This window comes from Strongylocentrotus purpuratus, unplaced genomic scaffold, assembly GCF_000002235.5.
Source record: "Strongylocentrotus purpuratus isolate Spur 01 unplaced genomic scaffold, Spur_5.0 spur5_scaffold_4, whole genome shotgun sequence".
Lineage (NCBI taxonomy): Eukaryota > Metazoa > Echinodermata > Echinoidea > Camarodonta > Strongylocentrotidae > Strongylocentrotus > Strongylocentrotus purpuratus.
In genome coordinates, this window is record NW_022145610.1 from 23,770,847 (window position 1) to 23,792,731 (window position 21,885).

The 21,885-nt window shown below is 38.5% G+C and overlaps 1 protein-coding gene across 1 annotated transcript in view; it reads left to right on the forward strand.

Moving 5' to 3' along the window:
* Nucleotides 1-1,809: 1,809 nt before the first annotated feature.
* Nucleotides 1,810-21,885, forward strand: part of LOC105443366 (carboxyl-terminal PDZ ligand of neuronal nitric oxide synthase protein-like) — a 38,748-nt gene continuing 18,672 nt past the window's right edge. The window contains exon 1 of the mRNA XM_030997375.1: nt 1,810-1,917. The gene's annotated coding sequence lies outside the window, so the exon portion shown is untranslated. The remainder of the gene's footprint in view (nt 1,918-21,885) is intronic.

Below are 21,885 nucleotides of genomic sequence, written 5' to 3' on the forward strand. Positions count from 1 at the left end.
GTGTACAATGTTTGTAAATTTACCAAGACTTGGCCAAATTTCTTATCATTTTGATGATTCCAGAACCTTGCAATACACACAAATTCTTATATGCTAGATGATGAACCTTTTCTGGTCGATTCCACACCGTATCTTTCACAATGCAATCGCATGACCAGAACTCAACTTCATCTTTAATACCATCCTTCATCAGATTTGTCTGTATGTCTATGGTCTTGCGTTGATAACCTTTAGTGTGAATGCACCTACCATCTTGTAACAGGTCCACATGTGTGAACATGCTGACCTTAATCCACAGGGTTTACTGCCATGTGGTGGACATACCTTGTGTGAACATGCCTTCCTGGCATGTTAATTATCATACCTACCTGTATCTTTCTTTGAAGGTCGGTAGTTATTTGAAGGTACTTTTCACGTATGATTAGAATTATTTCTACCCTGTATCTACCTCTGTGCAGTAGTTGTTTGTGGTCTGTTCGGATGTTTTTTTAAAAATGCAATTCCGAAGTACATCTTGCATCAATGCCACCTTATCTACTTCAAGGCCGCTGGTTTTTATGTGTTATGTGTGGATGGTTGGTGTTTTCATACCCAATTTCATGTATATCTATATCTTACGTCAGATTTATCATCTACCACTATGTACAGTCATACCTGGTTTAGCGACCACCTGTCTACAAAGACCACATATTTTTGTTTCTATTGCAAATGGTTTCTCATTGAAACATGTACTAAAGGAACCTGTACTTAAAGACCACCTGTCTGTTAAGACCACATTTTGTGCCCCTCTTGAGTGGTCTTTATAGACAGGTTTCATTGTAGTAGGTATTTACAGTCTTCTTGTGAACGACCACCTGTCTAAAAAGACCCATTCTTTGTTTCCATTGCAAACGGTTCCTCATTTAAAACATGAACTAAAGGAACCTGTACATAAAGACCACCCATCTGTCTATAAAGACCACTTTTTGTGTCCCTCTTGGATGGTCTTTATAGACAGGTTTCACTGTAGTAGGTGTTCACAGTCTTCTTGTGATCCTTGTACGTGTGAATGCACCTCCCAGGTATGTCTTGCATGAGGAGATTACCTCGCATCAGGGAACGTGTGAATGTTCCTGTGGTACACATCTGTACTCACTCGCTGATCAAGTCCTTCAATTTTCCTGCCTGTTGAAATATTAATGGAATGTCAAACCTCAGATTAGCCCTGCCTTTATGCTTCCTGTAATAAACCATGGTTGAGAAGAGATGATGGTAGAAAGAGAGAAAGGCAGAGAGAGGGAGAGAGAGAGAGAGAGGGGGGGGAGAGAAAAGGAAAGAGCGGGAGAAAGAGAGAGAAAGGCAAAGAGAGGAAGATGGTGAGGTATATATAAAGAAAAGGAAGAAAGAGAGGTAGAATGAGAAACGAATGTGAGAGATTAATGTAACATGTAACGTGAGGGTGTATTTATTTGATTTCATATCTACTTTTGTTATATAGGCCTAAAAAACTACTCACTGTTTGTAGTTTATGAAGGATTATTAAAAAAAAACACTTTTTTTCCATTGGTTAATGCCATATATTATAAAATGTACATACTTGAAGGATATAGGCCCACTAATTTGTTTACATAATTATATTTGGAATCTGAACATTCATTTTGTTCATATGCTGTTGTATTGAAATGTTATCAGACTCAGTTCAAATATTCCTGATTCGTATCTTGCTGTGAAAATATGTCTGTTTATGTTCATTTTATTCTGATTCATTGACTTTGCTTATGTTAGAAAGGTTACTAATGATTTTAATATTTGTGTTCCATTTCTTTCAGAGTATTTTATGTATCACACGACTCCCAAGATTTGAAGATCTTCAGTTATATCGCCAGGGATGGCCAAACCAACGTATTCAAGTGCAATGTATTCAAATCACACAGAAAGGTAAGACAAATTCTAATTCTTCTAATGATGTTCTGAAATGTTTTTGATGTAATTCTCTCCCTCAATCTCTTTCTTTATCTTTGATTTTTACCCATCCTTCCCTCATTCTTATGCCCTTCCTTGTTATTCCCTTTCCTTTTTACTTTCTTTTCCAATATTTTCTCGTTCATTCTAATCTCCTCTCTTTCTCCTTTTGCAGTTCCTTCTTATTCCTCCAGTCTCTTTCCCCCCTTTTCCATTTCTTTTCCTTTCCGGTTTCCATCTTGTCCCCAAATTACTATTCTCATCATCATTCGATGGTAATCATAAAGTCTGGTATCAAAGAATACAAGAAATTACAGTGTACTCATATAACCCATGTTAATGATAATAATGATAATATGTCATCCTTGTAACGTGCATATCTCATATCACATCCATATGTGACAGCACATTGATATAAACATATACAAAACTTAGTATGTTTGACCCACATTCCATATTAAAGTATGACATCATACTGGCCAAGTTGCTGGCTTTAAACAATTTTGTGCTAAGATCACACCAGCACCACACACTTAATTTGCCCTTCTCCAGCCTATTGCTTTAATGGCTTTGCGATGGACCTCATGAGCAGGCTCTGTTGTTTAGAACCATTTACCTGGATGACAAGTGAATATGACGATAGCGCTTTGGTACACTTAAATGGCATTATCTGACCGTGGTAAAGGTCCATGATCTCTTACAAACCATTTTCAGCAATCTTTGATGTCTATATATAAACTTCAACCCTCTGCCTAAGGTCTAGAAGAGAGTTTAGTTGAAAACGAATGCTTACACATGAAAGCCCTTATTGAATTTGAAGGCTGAGTTCCGAGATCTCCTCAAATACTGGGAGAAGCAGACTTGTTAGTACAGATGGATGAGCATTCCACCTCTCAACGGCCATGTTCACATTCGGTTAACAAAAAGTGGGGTGGATTCATCTGTTTAGAAATAGATATATTTTGCAGTAAATTGTGTGTATTGTCCCAAAGTTTGTATCACATTGTAGTCCATTGTGAATGCAAAACTAAAATTCGGCACTAGGTAATATTTGGTGAATGTTTAATTCTGGTAGACCTAAAAAATGACTTAAAAAACAAATTTGCTTTAAACATACAGTATGTTCCAACAATGTTGTGTATGTCACAGCTTACAATACAAATGTGAACAGGGCCATTTCATTCTTACTAACATTGATTTAGATATGAGGCTGATCGTCAACGAAATGGAGTTAAGTCTTTTGTCAATTCTGTTTGTTGCTACAGCAGGCAGCCAGTGAAAACGAATTTGTTTAATAAAATTATGGAAATGCAAGCATTCCTTGGAACAAACAGAACTTTGTTCTTCCTAGCTCATTTTTCTTGATTGATGTGTCATATGAAAGGGCAGAAAATGCATCAAATGAGTTGCATCACATGAAAGAAGAGGAGCTGAGCTTTACAAATATGTGTCACATGTTAATTTTAATTGTGATTAAGTTATGATAAAACATTGATAATTCTCAGTTTTGTTTTTTCTGGGACGCACTTTATGTACTCATTTGGGAACTTTGACTTTGATGTTTTAGTGTATATGCCTTCGTTTTTAAAAGATACATGTGAACCAGGCCATCTCATTCCCATTCCTTAGTATTGATTAGATTTGAGCCTGCTTCAGTAACCCATGGGGGGACTTTCATTGAATCAGTTACAGGAATTAAAACCCTCTCCTCGTACATCTGAAGGTGTGAATTGTGTGCTGTAGATTCTGATACCGTAGTTTTCAACACGCAGACAAAGAGGGAATAGAATAAGAAAGCGGTCAATGGATGGATAGATAAATGAATGAATATCTATAAAAAAAAAATTTCAAAAAAGAATCAGTAAACTTTAAGGTATTAAATTTCTCCCTTGATATGGATAGAGGTGAGAATGTACTGTGATAATTCTGTAAACTTAGTTGCCGGCATGCAGACAAAGATTGGATTGAATAAGAATTGGGTCAAGGAATGGATAAGATATCAGATGGATACCGGTAGATAAACTGTTGAATTTTATTCTTTAACAACTACAAATAAGTCAGTTAAAAGGTTAATACCCTTTCTTTAGATGTGTGGAGGTGATCCAGAAAGGTTTGCTGTAAATTCTGATAACTTACGGTAGTGTCCAGCATGCAAGCAAAGAGTGAATTAAAAACAGAAATAGGTCAATGGACGGATTAGATATAGAATGTATAGAAAAATGAATGAATGACTGAATGGATGGATGGATAGATAACCAGATGAATGAAGGAAGGAAGGAAGGAAGGAATTTTGAAACAAGTTCATGTTTGGATGATTGTATGGCTGAATTGATAGGCTGATGGAAGATTCAATGAATATATTTACAAATAAATGAATGTATAGATGGGTGGTCGAATGAATAAATTTGTGAATCAGTGAATGGATGATTGAGTAAAGCTGGATAAACAGGAAAAATTGATCTATTGTTCGATTAGGTATTGGCTTTTGATAATAAGGAGCCTGGAAGCAAAGAACAGCCTTGGGGGAAATCAAATTATCCAAAATGGATTATTTCAACTTCTAAAGTCACTCCTGTCATCCTGCATTACGCTCAAAGTCGGGGTTCTCATACAAAAGAATTATGTATGAGCCAGAGCAATAATAACTTCATACCCAATACCCATGAGATAAAATTGTTCACCATTGTGTAATTATTCATGTCACGCCTCGCCATGGCCCTATCAGAAGCAATCTTTACACCTTAGACCTGTGGTGGAGCACAGCATAGATGTTATCATGTGGGACTATTCATCAAAAAGGGTAGAAAACTATATATCTGAATCGACACTTCAGGATAAAAAAAACAGTCTCGGGGTAACAAGGTATGAAAATTGCACTTACAAAGTCTGTCTCCCTGACAACCAGATCAATTCATTAGATTTAGCCGTGCTTTGAATTGATATCATGCGGTGATATTGGGCGTACAGCGGGGAGCAGGTCGAGTATCCATGCACCCCTTGGAATTCCCGGGCAAACATTAAGTTTGGTCTGCTCAAATCGATTCAAAATTGGATAGAATGCTAACCTCTCCTAGGCTTGTCCTGCAGACTCTGTGTCGTCTGCGGAGGATGAAGAATGAAAATACCTTATTAAGCTATCTCCTAGATGTTTGTGTGAAAGAAAGTGTGAAAACTCTGGTAATTAAGCAAATTTCGAGGGGGGGGGGTAGATATTGGTTATATAGAAAACCCTATTTCAAATGTAAAAAAAATCAACTCCATCTGAAATGAAAAAAAGGATAGTATGGGTTTTTAAAAGGTCAAGGGATTAGATCTTGGAACAACAAAAAGAAAAATGATGAACACAAATGTAAAAGATGATGAGTTGCTTTCGTGGAAAAGATAGGGTAAGAGTACCGGTATTACTCTTTTTGTTGATGGGTCTATATTTTGATCATCTAGTGTTCACTCTCATAAAATTTAATTATTTTGGTTAGACCCTAGGCTGTACATGGAATCTAAAGTGAACAATGGACTAGTCAGGGAAAAATTAAATGTGTGGAGACGCTATCTATATATTTCATCCGTAACCATTGACAGTTTGCAATACCCATCCATTTTGAATTTGAACATCCTATTATGTGATATCGACTACACCTTCACATTATTTGTCTGGCTCGAAATAAAATTCCTGCACTTTCCAAGGTCACCAGGTTCACCTGCATTGACAACGAAACCCAAGGCAAAGCTCCTAGAATGGGGGGGGGGGGGGGGGTTCATGTTAAACTTCACCAAACAAATCTACCATTGAGAGCCAGAAGGGCGTTATTCTGTGTTAAATTATATCACTTACTGCCCTTCTGTTTCCAAGCTATAGTTGAAATATAGTACTGTCTGGTTAGGTGCCTTAAAAGGTCAATATTTGCTCATCTTCTAGTACTCTCCTCCTGTTCACTGGCTTTGTAAACATGGCATTTTGAGAAGGGGAAAGCCTACATCTGAGATTCACTTTCATATGTAGGCAAGAGCATCATTCACACTGGTGCTGATTCAAGGCACAACTACAAATTCGCTGAGCATGTTGGAAATAGAATTGCTATATTGTGTAAAGTGAGATGATCCAATTTTCTATCCATTGTACAGGATTGTTCCATTGCTATAATTTCTTCTTTTGGGATTAAATATTGTTGTCGTATTCAAATGAATAACACAAACCTTAAATTATGTCAGCTGCAAGTTAATTGGACCTGGTAGTTCTTAACATTGTTTATTTGTATTTTAACTCAAGTATATCTATAGACTACACAGTTGCATGATCGGTTTTGGTTCTGTTTAATATATCGGTCCTCATAATTAAACACTTTAGGAGTGCTGGTGTGAAAAAGCCTACATTAATTATAATCAGCGGCAGTGGGGAAAGGGCGATCAATAGATATCAGTTGGCGATATCAAAAGACAGTATCAAAATTCCGGATGGAGATCTTTGTCAACATCCATTAGAGTGAGATGCAATTTCTGGGCTCACTGGTAGCTCTTTCAGACAAAAGGAAACTGCATGGAACATAGAAAGAAACGTGTCAAGAAGGAATAATTGTTTACCAGAAGGGACATACACACTTGAAAAGGAACACAGTGTTAAGACTGGCCAATCATTAGTGCTTGCTCATGATAAGCCCCGCCCAGTTATGTGGATGTGGACTAGACAGGACCTGATACTTTATCAAATTTTCATTTGAAATGATGCTCACATGTATGTTTTACCGTAGGACGTTTTTTGTTGAATGTTTTGTTGTACAAACAAAAAAAATTATAAGGCTTTATGATTTTTGTATAGTTATACAATGAATCTTTTGGGTCTGAATGGGGTGAATGATGGGGAACGAGATATTCCTACCCATGTTTGAGCAATTGATTCATTGCGGTTAAAACGGCGTGAATATTCCACGCGTTGCAGGGGGTGAAGAGATGAAACTTTCACCTCCTCCTTCATGGATTTTCATGAAAACAGACGGGTGGCATCATGTGAAAAAGATCGGAGCGGTTGTAACATTTGGAAGAATTTGCACAAACATGCATCATTCATGTAACAACATGGAGTATACTTGTGACAGCGTTAGAGGTAGCGTTCACCCAAGTCACTGTCAAAGAAAATAAACTGTAGGCCCAGAAAAAGTGAAAACAAACCCAAATAAAAATGTTCGCAGGGTATCTGCAAAAGCTTTAGACAAGATTTATTTGCTTTGTACCAAAATTATTCAAACTTTCTTTTTCTACAGCCTTATGGTGAACAGAAAGTCTGCTCTATTGTTAAAATGGTTTAATAAATGAGGATATTTATAAAGATTTCTTGTACACACCGTTATAGCAGGTTTCATGGTGTATTATATCACACAATATGACCGCCTTCTCAATAGAAAATTACCTGTATGATAAATGACTTAAATTTATATAAAGTTGTTACTTTCTTTACTTTGTATTCTCTTCATAACTACTTCATAATCAGAGATTTTTTGTGAGTATGAAGTTTTCATAGATTCTGAAAGTCGTACAGATTTGGGACAGTTTCCTGCTGTGAAAATAGCTCTCGCTTGATTTTTAAGTTTGTGACACATGACGGATAGAACCTAGACAAAGAGTGTGTTCCATTGTTAAAAGGAACAAAGAGGATACCTTATTCTTTGATTTGCTCAAATTTTCTCAAGCAAGTTTCTTTGATTTTCTGCTTTTACTAGCTCTCTGCCAGCTTTCTATGAATTTTAATTCTTTAATGCCATAAAAACAATCTCTCTGTATCACATGTATAATTTATTATGGGTATACTGAAACGCTTCAAGATTAATCAACTGTTTCCAGTGAAAAATTAATCTATACCAGTGTGACAAGGGTTAATATATGGAGCTAATCAACACCGGAAAAGGGTATAATTTTACAAAGCCATAGTGTTGCACAAAACAATACTTCCATCAGTTGGTGCCTATTGTTTTGTACAAAATCGCACGTGTGGCGATTACACGACTGTGCAGAGAGGCAAAGAGAGCAATCGAAGTGTTCATTTGCTTCTGACACATGGTTTATTTGATCCCTTTTAACACCTTCATGACTGAAGTCAATGTCCTATATACTCCCCTTCCTCTACTTCTTGCTCATTAGACCTGTCCCCATCAGCTCGAGTTTGCCAATAACCCGCTATTTTAACTCTCCCAATCGCAAATTAGCCAGTTGGTTTGCGTCCTCATCAGCGCGCAGTTGCGATTAGCAGGATATTAGGTTGAAAAAATATCTGGAAAAATATTGGTCTTGTTTTCAAAATATCCCGCTATTTGGGAAATAGCAGGCTAATTTGCGCCCGTCCAAGGTAGTTAATGATGATCATATTAATCTTGTGAAGACTCAATTTCGAGCTTCGGGATAATATCTCAAGTCTGAAAATAGAGGGTTATTTGGCAAACTCGAGCTGATGAAAACAGGCCTATTCTGAGCTTGGTTTTGTGGAGAAGGAAGTGTTGTACGTGACACCTTTTACAAAGGAAGAAAGGCATGATGGTGGTTTGTGTAATCAACTTGGAGGTGAATTAGCGGACATTTGTGGACACGAAGGAAGAATATATATATATATATATATGAGAGAGAGAGAGAGAGAGAGAGATAGAGAGAGAGAAGGTGAGAGAGAGAGAGAGAGATAAAAGGAGAGAGAGAAAGGAGAAGGAGAAGGAGGGGGGATATAGAGATGGTTGTGCACACATGTATGGAGAGAAATAAATGGATAAAGATGTACTAGTACTTGAAAATAGCAATTTCCACTATTTCTCGTTTAATCAGTCTTCACAGGGAGTGCATATCGATAAGAATAGATTAAAAAGAAAAAGAAAAAAAATGAAGTTATGCTTTTAACAATTCATCTCTCAATCCTCAGAACTTCAAGAAACCTCATCAACACAGCATTGTGTTGGTCAAAATTTATAAATTATAGTTCGTATAATATATCCTGGATAGAAAATTTGTTGTGAAAGGCGGTCACCTGATTGCACCACACTTACTGCATTTATTGAAGTGATGAATCAGTAAATTGGCACTGCAATGATTTAAATGAAATCCATGTGTTATTGTTTTTATTTCCTTATCAAAACATGCGGGGGTAAAACGAATCGAGAGCCGCACAAATTGACCTGACAGGAAGTAAATAAAACATCCCAGTCTAATGAAAAGTGAAATGCCCTGGACAGTTTGACGTCATTTCGTTATACTTTCATCCTTGATGCTCGTCAGCAAAGACGGATTGGAGATATTTTGGGGCAGAGTATTACCTCTTGCACATTGCAGTTGCAGAGAATGAGGTTTATTGGGAGAAAGAGATTTACAAATAGAATGAGGCAAATTGAAAAAGGGAAAATGAGGAGAGACAGTAGGTAGAGAGGGAGAAAGTTAAGAGAAAGATAGAAAGAGAGAAGGACATAACCAAAATGAACACTGAGAGAGAGAGAGATAGAGAAATGAGAGAGGGAGAAAGGGAGAGAGAGAGAGAGGGAGAGGGAGAAAGTTAAATAGAGAGGTAGAAAGAGAGTAGGAGATAATTAAAAGGAACACTGAGAGATAGACATGGAGAGAGAGAGAGAGAGAGAGAGAGAGAGAGAGAGAGAGAGAAAGAGAGAGGGGAGAGTAAGAGAGAGAGAGAGAGAAGAAATACAAATTGTTTTAGAACTACATTAGATGCTGAAGCATGATCTTGTGTTTGCCATTACAACAGGAACCCTTTTTTCACAAAAAATTCCTATAATTCAGAGAATAATTTTGATTTGTTAAAATGTGCGACATAACAAGAGTACACTTTTTGTTATATGTTTTTGTATATTTTTATGATTTTTGTCGTAAAATATATATAAATTGCGGTTGGAGAAAAAAATGAGCCGAGTCTATAATAGTGGAATGAAATACATGTCTCTTCCCAAACTGGATGCCAATGAACTTGTCTCTTTCTCCCATCATCGGCCGTTTGTCACGTTTTGCTATTCTTGTATGTCCCTTCCTCGTGGCTTGTCCTTTCTCGCATCCTGCCGATTGTGATGGTCATATTTGCCCATCCTTTAAATAGCTAGTCTCAAAAAGTGAGATTGTCATGAATTTCAAATATCCTGCTTCCTCTTCCCCACTTTGCATCTCTATCATGAAGAGCGTTTTCACCATTTTGAGTCTTTAGATTTTATTTTGTCGATAGTAGATGAAATTGAGCAATTTTCCTGTGATTTTGTGCCGCCATAAGGTCAGTCACTCTGTTCCTATGTCTCTCTGCTTGTCATAGTCGAGTGGTTTGAACACGTGACTGAAGATGCGAAGGTCGTGAGTTCAAACCCAGGCATGGCACTTGTGTCCTTTGGCAAGACATTACTCGATATTTGCCTCTCTCCACCCAGGTGTTAAATAGGTACCCTAATGGTACTGGTAGCAAGGAACTTCTTGAATGTTGAAGGCACTAAAAGCTGTCGCTTAGCTAGTGCCAGAGTATATTGGAGAGCCTTGAGCGGCATGGTTAATATGAATGCCATAAAAGAATCTAATGTTATTTGTTTATATGATTATTATTATTACACTCTGAAAATATAATACGGTTTCCCTCCATTTGAAATATCTATGCAGTACATGTTACTACATGATCAACAGGTGCTGTTTTGTAGAGTACAGTGAAAGTAAATATTCTTGTAATAATTATGCAGTCAGATTCACTGAGAGTGTCTGCCCGAAACTAGGTTCATGCAACCTCTGTGTATTAACTCCTGATTATGATAAAATATTTTGAGAGAAACAGGATGAATCTCAGATTGCAGCCTACTCGTCCTCCTCTCTAACCCCGTCCTCCATCCATCATCAGATTTCCTTACCCCTCGCCGGAGCCGTGATCAGTCTTTACTTGAGAGATGTCAGTTTGTGTTAAGATGAGGAAAATCAGACCTCGCATCCTTTAGACCTTTTTGTGGAGATTTTGTAGATGAGTGGTTTAATCGCTTAAATGGAGATACAGAGGTCGGGGATTCAAGCCCCTGGCGATGCCGTGTTAAGATGAGGAAAATCAGGCGTCGCATCATTTAGACCTATTTGTGGAGATTTTGTAGTAGAGTGGTTGATTTGCTTGAATGGGGATGCAGAGGTCTGGGATTCAAGCCCTGGCACGGCACCAACCCTCATCCATCATCAGATTTCCTTACCCCTTGTCGGAGCCATGATCAGTCTTTACTTTAGAGATGTCAGTTTGTATTAAGATGAGGAAAATCAGACCTCGCATTATTTAGAACTGTTGTGGAGATTTTGTAGTTGAGTGGTTAAATCGCTTGAATGGGGATGCAGAGGTCGGGGATTCAAGCCCCTGACATGGCACCAATCCCTGTCCATCATTAGATTTCCTGATTACCCCTGTTTCTCCGCCTTTCTCAAAATTGAAATGTTTTAAATTTTGGAATGAATGGTGAATTTTGCAAGTGGAAAGTAAGTTTAATTGATAGAAATTTGGTATGTTATGTGTATGGCTTTATACAAAATATATGTAGTTTATTGGGAAAACCTTTCTGTTTTTAAATAATCTCTTTTTTCCAAATGTGAATATTTTCTCATGTCAGAAGGCAAAAGTATTCAGAAAGCTGTGATTGAAACTTTGTAACGTGCCTGATGTATGCGTTAAATTTGATTTACTTTACAAAGAAAGGATCTGTGTTTTGGTAGGGTACTCCTGCAACCATCACCGTCCCTCAAGGAATGAGTCAGAGCTTTTATTTGAAACAAATTATTCCTTGGTTGCCCGAGACAAGCCCACTGTTTTCTTTCAAGAACTCCTGTTTTGCCATGGCAACCAGGGTGTGTTCACTGTTGATAGGATTTTGTAAATCCAGAATTAATAACATGCGATGCAACACTGATCAAATTGTTGATATCAAACTCATTCATGATACAGCTTTTAATTTCTTGTAAACGTTTTTAGGATTTCGGTTGCTTTAATATTTCGTCTGCACTAGCTTGGCCAGGGGATTAGACCTCCCTGCAAGGTCACTGACAGGTGGTTATCTCATCAAATCAGCTCTCAATTAATATAAGAAAAAAGGGATCATGGGGGACCAACAGGCACCAATTGAGCATTGTTTGCTAAATAGAATCCTGATTTTGGCCAATCAGTGTTTACGTAATACACTCTTCAGGAGTCTGAAATACGTAATTTTAAAGACATCTACTGGTAAATTTATAACTGGGGGAAAAATACAAACCAGTAAACACAACATTGTTTTGAAATTAATATTTTTTAACGTTTTTCAATACTAAGCCCAAGACAACATCGGCTGTCGATCAAACAATACCTAATTGGTGACCATCGGGCCCCCATGATCCTCTTTTTCTGATGTTAATTGAGAGCTTATTTGATGAGATAACCACCTGTCAGTGACCATGCAGGGAGGTCTAATCCCTCCCAGCCAAACTAGTGCAGTGGGGCTTTATAAGTGTGAAGTGGCTGAAATTCTCTTATGAACACAGTCTCTTCGGGGGGGGGGGGGCAGGACGTGCAGTATTTAATAGAACAATCAACATCACGGGGGACCTGACATTGGCATTGAGGTGTTCAGGATATGAGTCAACACATCTAGCTAGGCTAGCTAGCCCCCAGTGCGAACATGAAGAACAATGTATGTTCGTTTGACATGAACAAGTGTTGTTAACCTAATGACTCTGGATGGTGGCCTGTTCACACGCGCCGCTGCTCAACGTGTGTCGGTTTGTAGTTTTGTTTTACCGGACTGCTTCAAAAGCATGTTTATGCTTGGAAGTAAGCAACCAGGGGACCTATGGCTTTAAGCCTTCTGAAAGGTTATAAGGATTAATGCCTTACCAAATCAGGGCACTAGCACATCGCCTTGGCCTTGGTTTTGAACCGGGAACCTCCTGGCTATGAGCCCCCGCTCTATACCTCTGAGTCATTGTGACTGCAATTGTAAAGAACAATGTATGCACGTTTGATATGAACATGAGTTGTTTAACTAATGACTCAGATGGGGCAATGAGGTGGTCTGTTCACATAGAGAGGGGAGGGGAGGGGAGGGGAGGGGAGGGGAGGGGAGGGGGGGGGGGGAGGGGAGGGGAGGGGAGGGGAGGGGAGGGGAGGGGAGGGGAGGGGAGGGGAGGGGAGGGGGGGGAGGAGGGAGGGAAGGGGAGAGGAGAGGAGAGGAGAGGAGAGGAGAGGAGAGGAGAGGAGAGGAGAGGAGAGGAGAGGAGAGGAGAGGAGAGGAGAGGAGAGGAGAGGAGAGGAGAGGAGAGGAGAGGAGAGGAGAGGAGAGGAGAGGAGAGGAGAGGAGAGGAGAGGAGAGGAGAGGAGAGGAGAGGAGAGGAGAGGAGAGGAGAGGAGAGGAGAGGAGAGGAGAGGAGAGGAGAGGAGAGGAGAGGAGAGGAGAGGAGAGGAGAGGAGAGGAGAGGAGAGGAGAGGAGAGGAGAGGAGAGGAGAGGAGAGGAGAGGAGAGGAGAGGAGAGGAGAGGAGAGGAGAGGAGAGGAGAGGAGAGGAGAGAGGAAGAGAGAGAGTCACAAATAACTGAATCCGAAAGAAATTGGCTCGTAAAGTGCTAATGTTTAATTGCCCATACTCTTCAGTGAAAAGTTTATCAACAATATTGATAAATTCCCTTCAGACCCCTTGGATTATTAATATGACCTTAAACATGACAGACAAATTAATTGGATGGATGAGAATTACATCCAAAAATACTGGACTTATTTTCGTCTAATTCCAGCAACCTTTTTGAGCCTCCAATATTTTTGACCTGCTTTCTGCGTACACAAGGCTAATGAGAATAGACAGATAATGGTTTTGATGCAGACATTAATTGAACTTTAAAGCATTTTAGATGACACAAAGTTCTACAGGACACGTCATACAGTCTAACCTGGCTACTAAGGCCACCCAAGGAAAACATTAAAATTGGCCACTGTAGACAGGTGGCCTTTCTAGACAGGTTGTACAACACAGATTTCCGCTTAGAGGGAGACATTGCAGGGACCACTATAGACAGGTGATCCTAATACAGACACTATAGTCAGGTGTGACTGTATAAAAAAAATATTTAAAAAAATGAAGAAGAAAAAAAAAAGAATCATCACTTTGCTATTTATCTCTATAGAAATAGAGCAGGAATAGTTGATTGAAATTCCATGAGGAGAATCAAATTTTAAATTCTGATGAGGATTGTCCCCAAAGCTGTGGTAATTTCATCTGTAGGCCTGCAAGTTTTAAGGGATAACAGATAGATCGACCCAATTGACCATATTTCCTGTAATCTTCCCTAAATTGACCTCTTCTAGATACGTCTCAGTCTTCAATCTCAAGAGGCCTGTCTTCATCAGCTCAAGTTTGCCAAATAACCCACTATTTTAACTATCCCGATTGCAAATTATCCTGCTAATTTTTGTCTACATCAGCCCGCAGTTGCAATTAGCGAGATATTTGGTCAAGAAAATATCCTGAGAAATCTTGGTCTTGTTTCCTAGATAGTGGCTAATTTGCGCCTGTCCGAGCTAGTTTGTGATGGGCGTATCTGTCTGGTGAAGATTTTTCGAGCTTCAGGATAATATCTCGAGTCTGAAAATAGCGGGTTATTTTGCAAACTCGAGCTGATGCAGACAGGCCTAAGGTTCCATGTATGATATGGCAAAGGATATAGGTACAGGACAACCCCCCCCCCCCCTCACTAACCATACTAATGCTATTAGGGTTTAATCGACCCCGTCATGCCCCCAGACTGACCCTAAACTCAGTGATAACCTACAAAAATTAAGAAAATGTTTTGCTGTAGTTCTCAGTGTTTGAGATTGGCTCCATGATCTGCATATTAAAGGGAGAAAAAGTCAGAAAAATACTGAGACTTGTAGAAAAACTCTTTCCTCCAAAACCTCTCCCATGAAACTTTCTACCATTTTAATATGACCTCCAAACAACTTTTTGGCCATTGGGGTAATGTAAGTTACATGTTAGTTTATTGTCATTGGTCTCATCAGCGTGACTTTGTCATCAGAGGGTTCTAATGGGAACAGGCCTCCGTTTTCTCACATTAGTTTGTTTCCATGGCAACACCACCTCCTGAACTGTCAAACGTGCGAAAGTTTAGTTAGTAACGAGGAAGGGGGAATCAGAGGGACGTGTTTCACCTTCCAGCCGATCCCAGTTTTTTCGCTTATCATCATGTGAATGTGCTATGTGGTATGGGGTCGAGACATGATACATTAAAGCCCCACTGCACTACTTACAGCACAGGCGCCCTCTATATAGCAAACAATGCCTAATCGGTGACCATTGGTCCCCCATGGTTCCATGTTTATTGGGAGCTTATTTGATGAGATAACTACCTACCAGTGGTCATACAGGGAGGTCTAATCCCTCCTGGCTAAACTAGTGCAGTGGGGCTTTAAAGGAAAATCCAAACTTGATAGCAAACTACTCTAGAAGAAAGCAGAACAATCAGAAAGCGTACTGGTGAAAGTTGGCTGAAATTGGACGAAAAATGGGAAAGTTGTGACTTTTTGAAAGTTGCAATCACTATCAAAGGTATGGGCTCCTCAAATGGGCTGAATCGGTGAGATCTCCGTGACATAGTTGGGGACAACTGTGTTCCATGGGTTCCAATACACGAAATGAATAAAATTTCAATTAAAAGATACTTATGACTCGGGATGGTCTTTTCTTTTTAGAGGATCTCTGAAATACACTCTCAAAATTTCAAAATATTTTTTGAGTGGCTAGTCCTCCAAGGGTTTAGGCACTTAGGAGAAAAAACATAAATAATTGATAATTTTGTACACAACAAACGGGAGAGTTATCTGTCACAATCCACTGACACTGTCGTGATCTCATATTTCAAACAGGCATAACTTTCTCATCATCGGTTCAATTCATTTCAAACTTTCGCTTTTCTGTTTCTCTTATTTTTTCCGCTTTCCTTCAAACGAGCTAATTACAAGTGTTGCCCTTTAAGAGAAAGGGGGAGGAGGAGGACGTATTTAACGGCGCTCGATCACGTCTGGTACTCCCTGTTAATGTAGGCTCGGCTCATTCTGCAGATTGGTTAGTCACTCTGTACAAGGTTGTGAAGAGTTCGTAATCCTGGGATGGTGCCAGGGTAGGAATGATCCATTTTAAATCATAAGAAATAAAAGTGAGAAATTTCATTTTCATTCAATTTTGAATTGAAAATAAATACTATGCAAAAATCATACTAACATTATTACATATGAAATAGAATTGAAACTAGCATGATTTTCCTTTATCAAAATGAGGTCAAACAAGTCTCAGTTGAGGTAAAATTGATGTTCTACCGTTATATTACTTTCAGTAAGCCCATTTACACAGACCAAAAAAAAAAAAAATTCAGAAAAACATTGTTTTGTTTGTTTGAATGCCATTTACACTAGTAAAATACCCCATGAAAACAATTGATGTTTGATAATTCTGGGTTTTGGGGGTGATTTGTGTACATATGCTGCCCTAAATGTGTTAGCTCAGAAACGAGGAGAGTCGATCATATGACCAAAAAAGGAACAATTCAGTGGTGTTTTGAAAATGAGCATTTACACTGCACAATCCTGTGAACTTTCTGCCAGCGTGTCAAAAAACCACACTCCAGAATTTTTTTTGTTGATTTTGTGGATAGTTGCTTAGCGACTTCCGACAAAACACCTGGGACCCGTTTCACAAAGCCTTTTTTTAATGACAAATGACAAATATCAGTGACAAATCTGCTGATAACCAATCAGAAGCAAGGATTTCCGTAGCTTATAACAAAGACTGTCATTTGTCACTGATGACAAGTTTTGTGAAACACCCCCCTGAATGTGAGAAAAAGCAATGGTTTTAGCTTGCAGTGTGAATGCAGCTAGTATATGCATTTCTGACCATGGACTGGAAAATCTAAAGTTTGGCACGATGCAGTTCCCCTGTGCAATTAGTCATATCAAATGAAAATTTCTGCTAAGGAGAAAACTTGTACTTTCAATTCTAGCCCAGTATTTAGATATTTTTAAACATTTTTTTGGCAACTGTATACTTTGGCAGCAGCTATCATTTAGTTTTATTTTCGGGTTTGGGAAGGAGGGTAGGTTAATATGAGGTGTATAGAGGGTTGATAAAGTTATTTTAAGTAATCTTTTATTGATCTATTCAATCTATTAGCATGACCTTAAACTTCCATGAAGGTGTGAAAATTGATGTGATAAAGTAAGATACATTTTCAGGTATATAACTGACATTGTTAGAGGCTTTAAAAAATATAAATAACTTCAGCTCCTTGTACATGTACTTGCAATATACATGTTAGAAATAATGGCAATATGAATCTTCAAAGGTTAACAGGAAAAATAAAAGACTCACTGTTCACATCCATATTGAGTCTTTTAATTACCCCCCCCCCCCCCCCCCCGTCTCCATTATTCATTCAAAAAATTAAGTAATAGTTAACCTATCATATGACTCCTAAATATACTCTGACATAAGTAGTGCATATTAATTGGAGATCTCTGGAATATTCCTTTGTATCTCAAACTGGCAGCTTTTGAAATGTCACAATTTTATTTTATTTTATTTTAACCAGTTAACTACCAAATCATCAAATTTTATTTTTGAGGCCGTCATCCTTGTCGAGCATTGCTTATGATTGCGGTCTCGTACATTTTCTTAACAGATAGTTTGGATAATATTTTTAATTTATGATAATATGTTATGGAAATATTAAGTTTCATTAATATAAGTCCATATATTATGTAAAAAAAATATTTTGACATTAAGAAATTATTGTTTGTATACCGTATTTGCCTGTGATAAGGCCGCAGAACCGCATAGGCCGCACCCCAACTTTGACATTTCAAAGAGGGGGGAAAAAAAAGGAAAAACAAACAAACGGACAAAACAAAATAATCATAATTTTCTTGTAAAACACAATTTTTTTTTTACAAACTGATACCAAATTCATCAATATTCTTATAATCTACCGGAAGTTAAGCTAAAAAAGTGATCGCAGGCAGATTTGGTGTCCGATATACCCCTACCACAATGTATACGGTGTAATGCGAAATTGCAGGAAATGGAAAACAAAATGGCGACTTCGGATGGATGCTTCGCGGCAGCTCCGTTAAACGGTCCCTTCCTTTTTTTTTGCAATGCATTGGCATGAACTTAGATCAAGATATATTGGCAAATATTGTTTTAGGAAGTTATTTTGTCTTCATGTCAACAATGCAAGATAAAATTGTCAGTAAGATGTGTGGAAATGTCCTGTACCATAGTGGTATAGTTATTGTACCGTTCGTAGTCCCATATGTGCAAATTTGTGCTGGTTTTGACTTACGTTTTTTTTTTTTTTTTACCTTTTCGCCGTAAAGGCCGCACCCCGACTTTTTGATATTTTCTCTTTTAAAAATACTGCGGCCTTTACGCCGGCAAATACGGTATGTTGTATTATACCTCACGTTCATCTGTCCTCATTATTCAGTTATATTATATTTGGAAAAATGCAGAAATAAAATAAAATCAAAAAAATCATAGGCTTGTAGGGATCACCCGGTTCCTTTAAGAAACAGATTACCGTAATATAAAAACACTGCATTGTCAGGGTGCTACAAGAAGCCGTACAAACTGCAATTACTATATCTTAATGATAATCGCACATATTTTGCACACTGGAAGGGTAGGTTCATTCACAAATGTTCGCCTCCCCGATTCACAATATCCCAGAGCCCCTAAGATATTACTGCAGTAGAAAATTATCGTGCAATCATAACAGTCACCCAGAAAAACATAATGACTATTTCCTGTCCTACTTTCTGTCTTTCTTTGGGCTTGCGCTAGTATACCTCGTGGCGATCAAGATCTGACTAATCTGACCGATTTGTGGCGTTGAAAACCTTTAAGCAGGGGTATGTGATAAAGGGGTACTTAGTGGAAGTAGCGATAATAGAGGGAAATCATTTTGTTGAGGTCCGTCAAGTATCTGATCAAATGCAGTGATGATATCATGTTTTCCTACTGGAGGATTAAGGGGGCACAACCAGTCCATGACCCCCCCCCCCCCACCTCCCCACCCCATAAGTAGCATACATTAAGGACACAACACCAAATATGTGCCCACTTTAAGAAGAAGAAAGATACTAGGGAAAATATATCTTGTTGTTATTGTTGTTTAACTTGTATTTACTTTACTGAGTATTTTCTAAATTGAGACCCCCCCCCCCTCCCCATTTTTTAGAAACTTCTGGATCCAACCCTGTACTCTAAGGCTATATACTCTTATTATATTGCCTTTTCTATATCCAGCTACATGTAGATAGGTTAATAGATAGCAAAGGACCTTTTCATATATAGTACTGATTAGGGATTAATAGATCTATAACAACATCCATGTTTAATCTGTGCGCTTAAAAAAAAAAAGCTTTAAGGGCTATAGGAAGGAGATTAGGTCAAATTACAATCTTTTCTGCTAAAATTAATGGTATCACGTTTCATTACTGCTTTCATTAAATTCATAGATTATAAAGTACAGAAAAAAAAAAACTTTAAACTAGTGGATTGTTTTTATGGCTTAGTTGGGATTAGCTGTATACTGTAGATTTTGAACAAACTAGGTCCATATTCAATCCATAAGATAAAAAAGTCATTTAATTACCACCCATTGTTCATAGATGATCAAACTTCATGATTCATAAAACCATCCATTAATTGGAAGAAAAAAGAAGAAACACACAACTCTGTTTATCTAAATATGCTTGATGCAATACTTTGCTATTTTGGTCAGTCACAATTCTCTGGTCCAATCCCCTTCAGTAGTCAAGCATCTGGCCTTTTAATCTTAAGAATCTCCACCAACATATTTGTATGCCCAGGAAACTTGGCGTACGTATACGTAGCTCAGGCAATCTTATGGCTTGCAGCAGGTAGCTAGGGTAGCAATTGCGAAATAGTAGAACTGGCCATACTCTGGACTAGTACTTTATGCACAGTAAGGACAATGCTTAACCATGAATAATATCAGACCAGATCTAGTCCAGAACCATTTTAAAGTTGTTGATAATCTCTCTTAATCCCTGAGCTAAGGGATCAAAGCTCTAGTCATCGTCATCCATAGGACAAGGGTCAAGGTATATTGATTCATTCTTGGAGATTATGTCTTAAAGCCCCACTGCACTACTTGTAGCTACTTGTGCCCTCTATACAGCAAACAATGCCTAAGCAGTACCTGTTGGTCCCCCATGATCCCCTTTTTCTTATGTTAATTGATAGCTGATTTGATGAGATAACCACCTGTCAGTTACCATGCAGGGAGGTCTAATCACTCCTGGCCAAATTAGTGCAGATAGGCTTTAAGACATTTCAAGATAAGGTATGGTGCACCATGACAGATAAGATGTGTCAGCTGATACTGTCTGTTTGGAGCCAGAAGGGCATTAACCTAATGTATTAAGATACAGACTTATGGCCCTTCTGGCTGTGAATGAGAGACGGTATGAGCATGTCATGGTATAGTGGTCCGTTCTCTTGGCTCTCAATCAAGGGGTTTAGGGTGCAGAGCCTAGTCTAGTCTGCAACCAATGTCCTCTGGATAGGCATTAATGTACATTTACCACTCTTAACCCAGGTGAAGTTAGTGGGTAACTGGCAGAAATGATAGCCCTATAGATTCTTAGGAGGAGGAGCCAAGGTTTCTTGACAAATGGTTCACTCCTGAAGATTTTACATTCTAAAATGGTATATCACGACAGATAAGATATATCAGCTGATGTCCTCTCACTATGAACATGACTGACAAAGAAAGCGGACAAAATATACAGTTCCTCAGGTAGACAAAGGAACATCCCTTCACTGCTATTATGTAAAAATGTGTAGAACAGGTGTCACATGCATATTCACCTTTTTACATAATAGCAGTGAAGGGATGTTCCTTTGTCTGCCTGAGGAACTGTATATTTTGTCCGCTTTCTTTGTCTGTCATGTTCATAGTGTCTTTCAGGGGGTATCGTTTTTTGGGAACAAGAAGGACATTGACTAATGTATTAAAATAAAGACTTATGGCCCTTCTTGCTCTGAATGAGAGACAGTATGAGATTGTCATGGTATGGTGGTTCATTCTCTTGGCTCTCAGTCAGGAAGTTGAAGGTTCAAATCTTCATTCAACACCAAGGTACTCGGGCAATGCATTTATCTACATTGGCCACTTTTGACCCAGGTGAAGTAAATGGGTACCTGGCAGAAACAACTTCCTTGAAATGCTTGAGTACTTGATAATAGCAGTTAGACTAAAGCTTTGGTAATGACATTGGAGTACCATAGCACGCATGTCTGTCATGTAAGACACTCCTGGGGGGTGTTTCACAAAGACTAAGATTGACTTTAAGTTGGACTTAACTATACGCTCATGCCACTTTTTGCTCTCACCATTATGATCTATAGATAAGTATTTTTTCCTTCAATAATGAATTATCAAAAAATGTATATTCTGGAGAATTTGTGACCATGATTTGTACGTCTCTTGAGAGACCAATGCCAGTAAATGGCAAGAGGAAACAGTGGCATGAATGGCCTGCCATAGTTAAGTCCAAGACATGTGTACTATGTAAGAACTCAGTTGTTATCATTATTATGGTGAATATTAGGACCATTCTATTTCTTGAGTAATGCCGGCCCAGAAGACGAGTTCAGCTTTTTGGGGTCATGCCTTAATTCATAAAGAGACAAGCTATTTCAGGACAGTAGGCTTTCACAGCCCCATCTATTAGCAGTAATTTCCTTTACGTTGAAGTCTTATTCTTGATTAATTTGTCTAATAATTGGAGGAGCATGACCTTTTCAACGATGTGTGGTGGCCTCTCACACATCCTCAAATTAACTGGATAGAAAACATCCAAGAGAGTTCCGTTGTCTATTAGGGGAAGGTGATACGTGATGGTGCATGGAATACTGGACGTGT